The sequence below is a fragment of the Rhinopithecus bieti genome, unplaced genomic scaffold (genome assembly GCF_001698545.2).
Source record: "Rhinopithecus bieti isolate Rb0 unplaced genomic scaffold, ASM169854v2 scaffold_5750, whole genome shotgun sequence".
Lineage (NCBI taxonomy): Eukaryota > Metazoa > Chordata > Mammalia > Primates > Cercopithecidae > Rhinopithecus > Rhinopithecus bieti.
Genome location: NW_016805082.1, coordinates 111,790 through 122,560, shown reverse-complemented (window position 1 = coordinate 122,560; position 10,771 = coordinate 111,790). Strand labels below are relative to the sequence as shown.

The following is a 10,771-nucleotide window of genomic DNA, read 5'->3' as shown; positions in this document are numbered from 1 at the left end:
GTACTTTAAATATATGTCATTTTTAAGAACAATTTTATGTCACAGTAAAATTGAGGGGAAGATGCAGACTTCTCATATAGCCCCTGTCTCCACACATGCACAGCCTTCCCCACTATCAGCATTCCCTAGACTGGCACTTTTTTTTTGAAACAACGCAGAAACCTACAATGACACATCATTATCACCCAAAGTCCATAGTTGGCATTAGAGTTCACTCTTGGAGTCGTGCATTCCATGGGTTTGGATAAATGTATAATGATGTGTACTCATCATTATAGTATCAAAAAGAATGGCTTCATTGCCCTAAATATCTCCTGTGCTTTGCCTATTAATCCTTCCCTTCCATTAATCCCTTGTAACCACTTATCGTTTTACTGTCTTTATAGTTTTGCCTTTTCTAGAATATCATATATTGGAGTCATATAGAATGCAGCCTTTGCAGATTGGCTTCTTTCACTGAATACACTAAAGGGTCCTCCATATCTTTTTGTGACTTGATATCTCATTTCCTTTTAGTGCTGAATACAATTCCATTGTTGGGATGTACCACAGAATTTTTATCCCTTCAACTACTGAAGGACATCTTGGATGCTTCCAAGTTTTGGCTATTATGAATAGAGCTGCTGTAAACAGGTTTCTGAGTGGACATAAAGTATTTAACCCATTTGGGTAAATACCAAAGAGTATAACATACTTTTACCATATAATTGCTGGATTGTATGGTAAAAGTATGTTTAGTTTTCTGCCATACTGCCTTCCACAGTGGCTGTACTACTTCGCATTCCCACCGGCAATGAATGAGAGTTTCCATTGCTCCACATCCTTGCCAGCATTTGGTGTTGTCAGTGTTCTGGATTATTCACCATTTTAGTAGGTGTTTAGTGGTATCTCATTATTTTAATATGCAATTACCTAATTATATGACGTTGAGCATCTTTCTGTATACTTATTTGCCATCTGTATATGTTCTTTGGTGAGGTGTCTGTTTAGGTCTTTTGCCCATCTTTTAATCAGGTTGTTCATTTTCTTATTGTTGAGTTTTAAGAGTTCTTTATATATTATAGATAACAGATCTTTATCTGATATATCTTTTGCAAATATTTTCTTCCAGTCTGTGGCTTGTCTTCATTTTCTCTACAGAGTGTTTTGCAGAGCAGAAGTTTTTAATTTTGGTGAAGTCCAGCTCATCAATTGTTTCTTTCATGGATCATGACTTTGGTGTTGTAGTTAAAAAGTCATCGCCAAAACCAAGGTCATAGGATTTCTCCTGTGTTACGTCCTAAGTGTTTTAGAGTTTTGCATTTTATTGATGCACTTTAAAAACTTTCTATGGCTTCTGAAACTCTTGACTCATTTTCCCCAATGTCCTCTCCTTCTGGCCTCTTCTTTAATGCCCCTTCCCACCCAAGTAAAGAGTAGAGATTGCATCTCAACTGCCAACAGATGTAAATTCCTATACAACAACAGATATAAAAGAAGAATATTTAACTCTAATCAAGTCTGTTGGGAGCTGCTGGGAGACCAAGGCCAACAGGCCAGTCCTTATTTTCTGGACTATTTTCTTCAGACCAGCTTTTTTTTTATTACTGTGCCTGCCATCCGTGCCCTGCCCACCCCTAACCTCACTCTTGGCTTCTCTCCAATTCTGTTTGAGTCATGAATCAACTCAAACGGAGCTGGCTTTTGAATGCTTTTGGTCAAGACTTCTTGTGCAATGCTTCTAAAATGTTGACAAAGTTCTGGAAATCACAGCTGTGAAGCTGACTTGTGTACTATGTTTCAGTGAAAAGTTCTGAAGAAGCTGTAAGGAACAGTTCCATGAAAATCTCCATCCCCTCCGTGCCTACACTAAGGTTATGGGTTATGCCTGAGTGATCTCAGCATCATTTTGATCTAGTTTGCATCTAGGGACTGATTGCCAATTTCTTTCAAAATCCTGGGCTGACTGCATCAACCCAAGAAAATTTGGCTTTTATTCCTGGTTGCCTTGATTTTTGGCTTTGCTTTGTTATGTGCTATGCTTAAAACTTTCTTTAGGATTCCATAGATTTAACTTTGGCTTATGCGAGTAAGTAGCCTGTTTTTGCACTGTGGCCCTGAGGAACCAGAAACCCATTAGTACAACCAGGAAAAGCTTCGGAAGAACAGGATATTCATCCTTCTGAGGCAAGGTTCAAGATTGGATAACTACTGTATCCCTCAACCCCAAAGTGACTATGGCAGAAGCTGGTGTACACTGAGCTGAAAGGATGGAATTGAAAAGGAATTATGGTATCAGCAAAGATGAGGCAGTGGTGAAGGCAGTGCTTTGGCTTGTTAAACAATTTAATCGGGGCTGGGCATGGTGGCTCATGCCTGTAATCCCAGCACTTTGGGAGTCCAAGGCGGGCAGGTCACATGAGGCCAGGAGTTTGAGACCAGCCTGGCCAGCATGGTGAAAGCCCATCTCTACTAAAAATACAAAAATTAGCCAGGCATGGTGTTGCACATCTGTATTTCCAGCCACTTGGGAGGCTGAGGCATGAGAATCGCTTGAACCTGGGATGTGGAGGGTGCAGTAAGCCAAGACTGTGCCACTGCACTCCAGCCTGGGCAACAGAGCAAGACTCTGTCTCAAAAAAAAAAAAATAATAATAATAATTGGGATGCCATTAGGCTAGGATGGCACCAGTGCCTCGGGTTCATATGTAAGCAGACTGAAGTCCAATGCAAACAATAAAATAAGACACAAGCTTTATCAGTCAGAAACATCAGCTAAACTCAACTGGGAGCTTTCCATCAGATAATAAGACGAACACCTGGCTTTAGCTAATCAACTGATCAAGGATTTTGTTTTTGCATTCAGCCTGTAAAAGCCTCTGCTCACACTGCTAGGGTAGAGCTTGCAGAACCTCTTCTAGTTCTGAGTGTTGTCTGATTCGTAAATTGTTCTTTGCTCAGGGAAACTGCTGAATTTAATTTATCTGAAATTTTTCTTTTAACAGGGAGGAGAAATACTGCTCCTTCCAGCAAGCTGTATGAGGAAAAGACTGCTAACAAAATTCTCAAGTATTATTAAAAAGGAATGTTCAAATATAAAGTACATGTGATTAATTGGTAAGCAGATAGACAAGAATGTATTAGAAGAGAGAAAGGTATGGCTTTATAGAGGTTGCTCAACAATGGCATTGAAGCAGGTAAAAGAATCATCCCTGGGGAATGGAGGAGGTGGGGAGGCTGGAGAGGGAGGGATGTGGCAGGTTTTTCAGACTTGACTCTGGGGTCAGCGGCAGACTGGTTCCATCATCATCACCAGCGAGCTTAAGAATTTAGCTCAAAGAGTCTGATTTTCTGGGTTGGGTTAGGATCCAGGAATCTGTTTTAAAATGAGTCCCCTCCCCCAATTCCCAGGTGAGGCTGATAAACATCCAGATTTATGAAGTCATTCGCTGAGGGTCTGTGACCTACAGCCCCTGGGCCCAATTCAGCCTGGAGCTTGTTTTTTATTTTTTAACTTTATACACTTTTTTTTTTTTTTTGGTCTTTGTGTGCAGTCTTCATTTCAACAATTTCTTTTTTCTTTTTTTGAGATGGAGTCTTGCTCTGTTGCCAGGCTGGCACTCCAGCACGTGGTGTGATCTCGGCTCACTGCAACCTCCGCCTCCCGGGCTCAAGTGATTCTCCTGCCTCAGCCTCCCAAGTAGCTGGGACTACAGGCGCCCGCCACCACACCAAGCTAATTTTTTAGTAGAGATGGGGTTTCACCATGTTTACCAGGATGGTCTCAGACTCTTGACCTCATGATCTGCCTGCCTCAGCCTCCCAAAGTGCTGGGATTACAGGCGTGAGCCACTGCACCCGGCCTCAAATATGTCTTAAAACATCGTAGTTATTCCTTAGGACAACAGCAAAGATCACCCCCTGCAGAAACTCAGCAACTATATACAGAGCTTTGCAGAATGCAGACAGTTGCTAAAGGCTGGCTGCTGGTCAGGGAACGGCATTCTGAGTGGACTCAAGGAACAGAAAGCAACCAGGCTGGGAAAGGGCAAGTGCTCAGCTGAATTAAACCTCAGCTTCCATCAGGGCATATCTTGTGATGCTCACAGGCTCTGTTTCTAGAAGGTTTGGGTTTAGCACAAGATTCCATTTGTCTACTTAGCTGCACCCCCAGCTGAAGTGCCAAGAGGTCACTGTCACTCATGTTCCTGGCCAGCCAAACTCCTGCAGCAAAGAGTCCCAAATTGAGGATTAAGTTTCTCTGGAAATCATTCCTATCAGTGGCAAAGCCATAGCTGCCATGGAGCCAATTTCCCACATTGCCCAGAATTTTGGGTGCTACATTTGCTGAGCTGGCAGTGCTCACAGTGACCACTGGAAGCCATAGTAGTGCTTTTAGGCTCTGCCAACTTTAAAAAATGGATACATAATATTTGCACAAATTTATGGGGTACATGTGATATTTTGATACACACATTGAATGTGTAACGATCAAATCAGGGTATTTAAGGTATTTATCACCTTGAATATTTATCATTTCCTTGTTTTGGGATCACTTCATATCCTCTCTTCTAGCTATTTTGAAATACACAATATATTGTTGCTAACTGTACTCACCCTATTGTGCTATTGAAAACTAGAACTTATTCCTTCTTTATATTTGAGACAGGGTTTCACTCAGTCACCCAGTCTGGAGTGCAGTGATGTAATCATAGCTCACTGCAACCTCAAAGTAAATCCCTGGGTTCAGGGATCCTCCCACCTTAGTCTCCCAAGTCGCTAGGACTGCAGGCACGTGCAACTGTTTTTTTTTTTTTTTTTTTTTTTTAATTTTCTGTAGAGATAAGGTCTTGCTTTGTTGCCCAGGCTGGTCTCGAACTCCTGGGCTCAAATGATCCTCCCGCTTTGGTCTCTTAAAGTGCTGGAATTAGAGGTGTGAGGCACTGTGCCTGGCCAGAGCTTATTTCTTCTCTCTAACTGTATGTTTGTGTCCATTAACTGTCCAGTCTTTATCCCCCTGTAAGTAGTTTACAGCTAAGAATGTTTTTACATTTTCCTCTGTTTTTTTTTTTTTTGATGGGATTGCATAGTTTATTTCCACACACTCAGAGGATAGGGAGTGGCCTGTGGGCTCCATCTGCCTCCCCTCCCTGCATTTGGCTGAATCAAGAACTTCTCGCCCTTCACCCCCAATATCCTAGGCTGTGCCTGATAGAGAAGGCACTCTCACCCTCACTCTGAGGAGAGACCCAGACAGGTGAGGAGCATGGAGGGTGGGGGGACAGAGTTCAGGTATTCACAGTTCCTCCATCTCCACCCCTGGATTACACTGTGCAAAAGCCATGAGGGAGGATCCCATCTCTGGGATTCCTAGTGGTGTTGATAGTCCTTCTCCCACTTAGAACCTTCCAGATGAACTCCCTACTCCTTATCCCTGAAATAACAAACCAAGTCCTAAGCCCTGTAGTCTGGGCAAGGTCCCCAGGGATGGGGACCACCACTCACCTGTAGTGAAAGGGTTGGGAGCAAGTGTCTGTAAGAAGAGAGGAAGGGAGAGAGCTGAGAGGACCTTGGGAGGCAGGCTTGGAGGCTTCTGACACGTAAGTTCAGTCAGCTCTGGTCTGTTACTCCACCCCACCCCACACCCCAAGCCCAGAATCCCTGAGTCCAACTGCAAAGGCAGTACGGCCAGAGGGAGGAATGGGGGCAGGGAGAGAGCTGGGCAGGACCTTGGTCCCCCTCTCCCAGTCAGTCCTGATCCTGGGACACATGATGCTTAGGGAGGGCCAGGACCAGGCTCAAGTACCAGCTCTTAGGCTCTGATCTTCCAGAAGAGCTGAATCCTGGGGAACATAGGGTAGACCCACCAATCCCCACACCCCAGATGTCCCGGCCTCGGGTAGGATGGTGGCAATGGGCTCTCCCAAGGCTACTATAAAAAGCTAAAACTGTTAAACACTTCCAGGGGAGAAGTGGCTCCCAGTCTCTTGGCCCCACCAAGTTATCAGTCTCCACAGCACCTAGCAGACAGGGCTAAGGAAGTCCCAGAGAGTCAAAGGAGGAGGGCACAGCCCCTGGGCCCAGAGAGAGGGCCCACTAGCATCAGGTGATGTTGAGGCACTTCTGCAGCCTGACAGGCCCCCACGCAGGGGCCCTCCAAAGCTGGGGTGCACACTTGCTAAAGCTTCTGTACTTTTGAAGGGCAACCCCTGCAAGGGAGCAGAGAAGGCGAAGACTTAACTTAAGTCCAGGCAGGGGTCACAGTTGGGACCCCAAAGGACACCCTTGGGAGTCATGATTTGAAGAATCTTTGTACCACAAACTGGCCCAACAGAACCACCCCCAGAATCACCAGCACGTTCAGGATGCGACCATTGCCCAAGTCCAGGGCTGCCACCCAGCTGCCCCTCTTCGCCATCCACCAGGCAATGCAGTGTTGCAGCATGAAGACCACGAAGCAGGTCACCTGGCCCAGGAAGCCAGTCAAGCCACACTGGTAGACATGTAGGGCCAGATGGTAGCCGAAGCCCAGGAGAGCCACCACACGGCCCTGGTTGATGCCACTCTCAAACAGGCTGGAGGCGGTCTTGGTGAAGTACTCGTAGGCGTTCTCTGCCGTGGGCTGCAGGTGCTGCAGCATGGTCTAGAACTCCGAGTCATAGAGCCGGTTGATGTCATCCCAGATGATGGTGAGCTGCCGTTCCACCTGCCCCATGGTGCTGCTAGGTTGGAGGGGCAAGGTGACCATCTCTGGGTCGGCAGGGGCGGCTGGCTCTTCAGCCTCCTGTTCCTGCTGATGGCAGTCAAAAACCTAGCTGCGGAAAACCTTCTCCATGCCCCGGGCTACCTGCTCCTCAGAAGCAGAGGGCAGGGCAAGCTGTCTGCACTCCTGCCTGGGAAACCCTGGACCTTGCCTTGATGCCATTTTTCTCAGTGGAGGACAGTGTCAGCCTCCTGGGATCCTGGCCCAACCCGCATGGGTCAGCAGGGCAGAGATGAAGGTCCCAAGGGGCTGGAGGCTGCTGCTCCCAGGGGCTGGGTGGGAGCCTGGCTTCCAGGAACAGGCGTCAGTGCATTCTTGGCATCTGGATGTAGCCTTTGCTTGTCCCTGTGCGGCCCGAGGGACCCGCGAGATTCCAGTGATCATCTTTTTTTTACATTTTTAAAGCATTGTAAACAAAATAAAACAAACAGGAAGCAAAAAAGAATACATGACAAAAATCTAAGAGGCCTGCAGAGCCTAACGTATTTATGATGCTACCTGGCCCTTTACGGAAAATGTTTGACTATCCCTGGCTTAGGTAGGGAAAATTAAATAAATAAATAAATAAGATTTTTCAACTGGTGAAGACGTAATGAGGTCTGCAAATTTTCTACCATAGGTCACTCTCCACACAGGCAAGGGACCCTTTGCTGTGAGTGTGGTTCTCGTTGGAGTGGGACGCACTGTCACTCTTTAAACAGTGTACTGTGCCTCAGGTGCTGCAAGGCACTGCTATGCTCACATTGACGCATTAAGGCTCTGGCTAAGGTAGAGATCAAATGGGCTGCCCACTGAAAGGGGTAGTTCAAATTATTTCAGCTTCTCTTTTGTTTAGCTAGGGAGGGAGAAAGCAGATTAGGCCCTGGAAGTTCAGGGGGAAAAAAAAAATACCGGTTACACAAACATAAGGTGCTTAAGCAGGCACTTGTCCTGAAATGAAGGTAGAACCATACTTTTTGAAATACGGCTTAGCAAATGCTTTCTTACCTTTCAGTGTACAGACCTGAACAACAGGGAGGTGGGGAGGCATCTGTCTGTGAAAGGATCTCATCCCAGAACTCTCTTGAAAAGGAAGGGCCCAGCTGCCACTAGACTGGTTGCTCAGACTCAAGATATAATGGCTGAGGCTGTGGGCCAGGGCTGGTGTTTGGGTCATGCGTGTCCCTACACCTAGTTGTCCTGCCGAGGGATTATGATTTGGGAAGCAACAGTTCAGGGTGGACTGTGACAGAAGCTCTGTGGCATTGGTGCCCATGTGGTGTCCCCCAGCTAATGCCCGCTCAGAAATCCATTCTGGCTGCAGGGGCAGATGCTGACTGCAGGGTGTGTCATCAGAGCAGCATCCTGTGAAACTGGTGAGCCATTTGGTCAAGCGCAGGGTGAATTTGGGTTGAGTAAACCCTGGAGTTCCTGGAAAACACATGGACACAATCACCTTAAGAAAGAGATACCAGGCTTTTTCTGCTAGAATGTCATGGGCTTGAACAATTTGCTAAAAACCCCAAGGCAATATTTTTACCCTGAGTTTGCGTCGCTTGGCCACACATACTCATTCATTCATTCCTGTACAGATGGGGGTTTAGAGAAGTGAAGAGGCTTGGCCACGTCACACACTGGGTGGAGTGTAGGAATCTAAGCTCAGTCTTGTATGTTTCCAAAGCCTGCTCTCTGTCCACAGTACCCTGTTGCCTCTTGTAGAGTCATAGATGATTAGTGAAGTCTCACAAATTATTCACCATTTTTGAGTGAGAAATTGAGACTCAGGGAAGTGAAACAACTTGTTCAAAGTTGTTTAACTAATTATCAGAATTCCTACAGACCTGCCTCCAGATTCAGGGAGTCTGAGTTGCCGTAAGCTTCTAAGAACTTCTTATCAAAGGAATGGAGAATGTCAAATGGAGTGAGTTGAAATCCATGGGGACAAAGAAGCATTGAAGGAAAAGTGAGATTTGCAAAGTGAGCCACATTTTGCTTTTCCTAATGACCTGTTTGTTGATGTCCTCTTTGAAAGGGCTTCCAGGAGGCAGGAAGGTATGAGCTGCTTTTGGCAGTTTAGCCCCAGAGATTGCCTGTTTATTTATTTAGCATTTTAGACATTAACTTGGCTCATATAAAGCAATTCCCCTAAAGTTTGGAGTTCATAGACATGGGCCAGGCATAGGGAAAGTAGTCTTCTCCACTCAACTCATGACCCCAGAGCATGAGTCTAGGTTGATCCCCAGCCACTGGGTACATCTGTAACTTGACTACACTGATTTCTCAAATAGCTCAGCTACAAATGGCAGTGGAAGAGATGCCCAAGAAAGGTCTTGAAATCAATGGAAATCTTTCATTTCCTGTTCTGGTCTCTACCTGACAAGCTGACACTGCCCAAGGGAGGCCCCCAAAGCCCAGTGTTCTCTGCAAATCAGAGTCAGTTTTCAAAGCACTGAAGGTATAGCCCAGGCTTTCTTACATGTGTAGCTTCCTGGTGTATGACATAGAGAACCCCTGTGTAATTCAGTTTCAGAAGATGGTACAGCACGTGCCTGGAGAAGTTGCCAAGCGCTCTTTGACAATGCTTAAGGACAGGATCTAATAACCTTTCTGGGGTAATGTAGGCGAGGACTTTCCTAGAGATAGAGGATGAACTGGGTGCCCTCTTTCATCTTTTGGCTTTGAGAGTTCAGAGTTTTGTTTGCAAGAGCAAAGTAAAAGGTGACATGAACTGAATTAGTATGGGCAGCCTGTATACCTGGGGGAAGTCAGGCTGGGATTATTCAGACAGTTAACCCTGTTTCTAGCTTCACCTTTCTACCTTAGTAGATACAAATTTGGTTAAGATATACAGGCAGAGTGGACACTCTTTGCCTTTTATTCTAGCTTGGCCTATCCCTGTAGTTAGAAAAGAGCAGCAGCTTGAGTGTAGTCTATTCATCCACGAAGGGAGGGTTCTTTCTTTGCAGGCTTATTGGTGAAATACTCAAAGAAGATTAGAGCCCTCAAGGGGCCTTAAAGAATATCTTGTTCAATGCCCTTGCTCTCAGGGGAAGCAAATGAAGTTCAGAAAGGCTACATGAGGAACTCAGGGCCCACATGCCATGGTGGGGCAGGGCTGAGCTGAACCTCTGATCTTTAGGTTCTCAGGCCAGTAGGTTTACAACCTGCTGCACTGTGTCCTATTGCCTCTGTAAATACCAGGGACTTCTTGTTAAAATCCACAGTCCCATAGCAAAAGGAGGGAGGACCTTCGTTTATTCACTTATTCAAAAACTTGTATTCAGCTGCCCTTTGGCATAAGAAACAACAAGACTGATAAGGCCCTTCCCTCACCTCATGGTGCGAACAGCACCAAATATTTGCAAGGAACCTATGTGGACTTAGTTCTCTCGCTCTTCTGTCACTTTCTTAAGTTGGTGAGAAAAAGATGCCTAGGATAGAAGTTTTTAGGGAGGTGGAGAGACAGAGAGGGTGGAGGAGAGAGAATGAGGTGTATAAGAAGGAGAGAGAAAGAGGCTATGTCCCAAAGGATATTTGCAGGGAGGGAAATATTTGGCTGTCTCCCCCACTCCGCTCCTGCCTCCTCTTCCTCCTGTTCTTCCTCCTCCTCCTCCTGTTCCTGCTCCTCCTACCCTCCTCCTTCCCATTCTTCTTCTTCATTTGTGTTTAGCTGGACTGTATCAAACTCCCTTAACTCTCTCAAACGCAGACCTTCCTGCTTGCTGGTAAACTTGAGTTGCTATGGTGAGAGAGTGGCCTGGGACCACTCAATGGAAAAGCTGGAAACAACACCCCACCCGGAGCAACATATCAAAGAGTTAATTAGAAGGACCTGCCATGTGTTTCCCATTCCCTGCCGCAGATTCGATTGCTTTTTGATTTATCACCTGTTTTTCTAAGCAAAGCCTTAGCCCCATTCTCAGTTCCCCTTTCTCGAATATGTTAACAATAGTTGGGGGCAGAGAAAGTAGGGAAAGTTGATCAAATGAGTAAATTCCCTGTTGTTCCCTTAGAAAGCTTTCTTAGACCAACCCTGTGGCCTTATTTTAT

The 10,771-nt window shown here is 45.8% G+C and overlaps 1 pseudogene; it reads right to left on the bottom strand.

The window, feature by feature from the left end:
- Window positions 1–6,271: 6,271 nt before the first annotated feature.
- LOC108529070 (bcl-2 homologous antagonist/killer pseudogene) lies at window positions 6,272–6,904 on the bottom strand (annotated as a pseudogene).
- Between the last annotated feature and the right edge of the window lie 3,867 nt (window positions 6,905–10,771).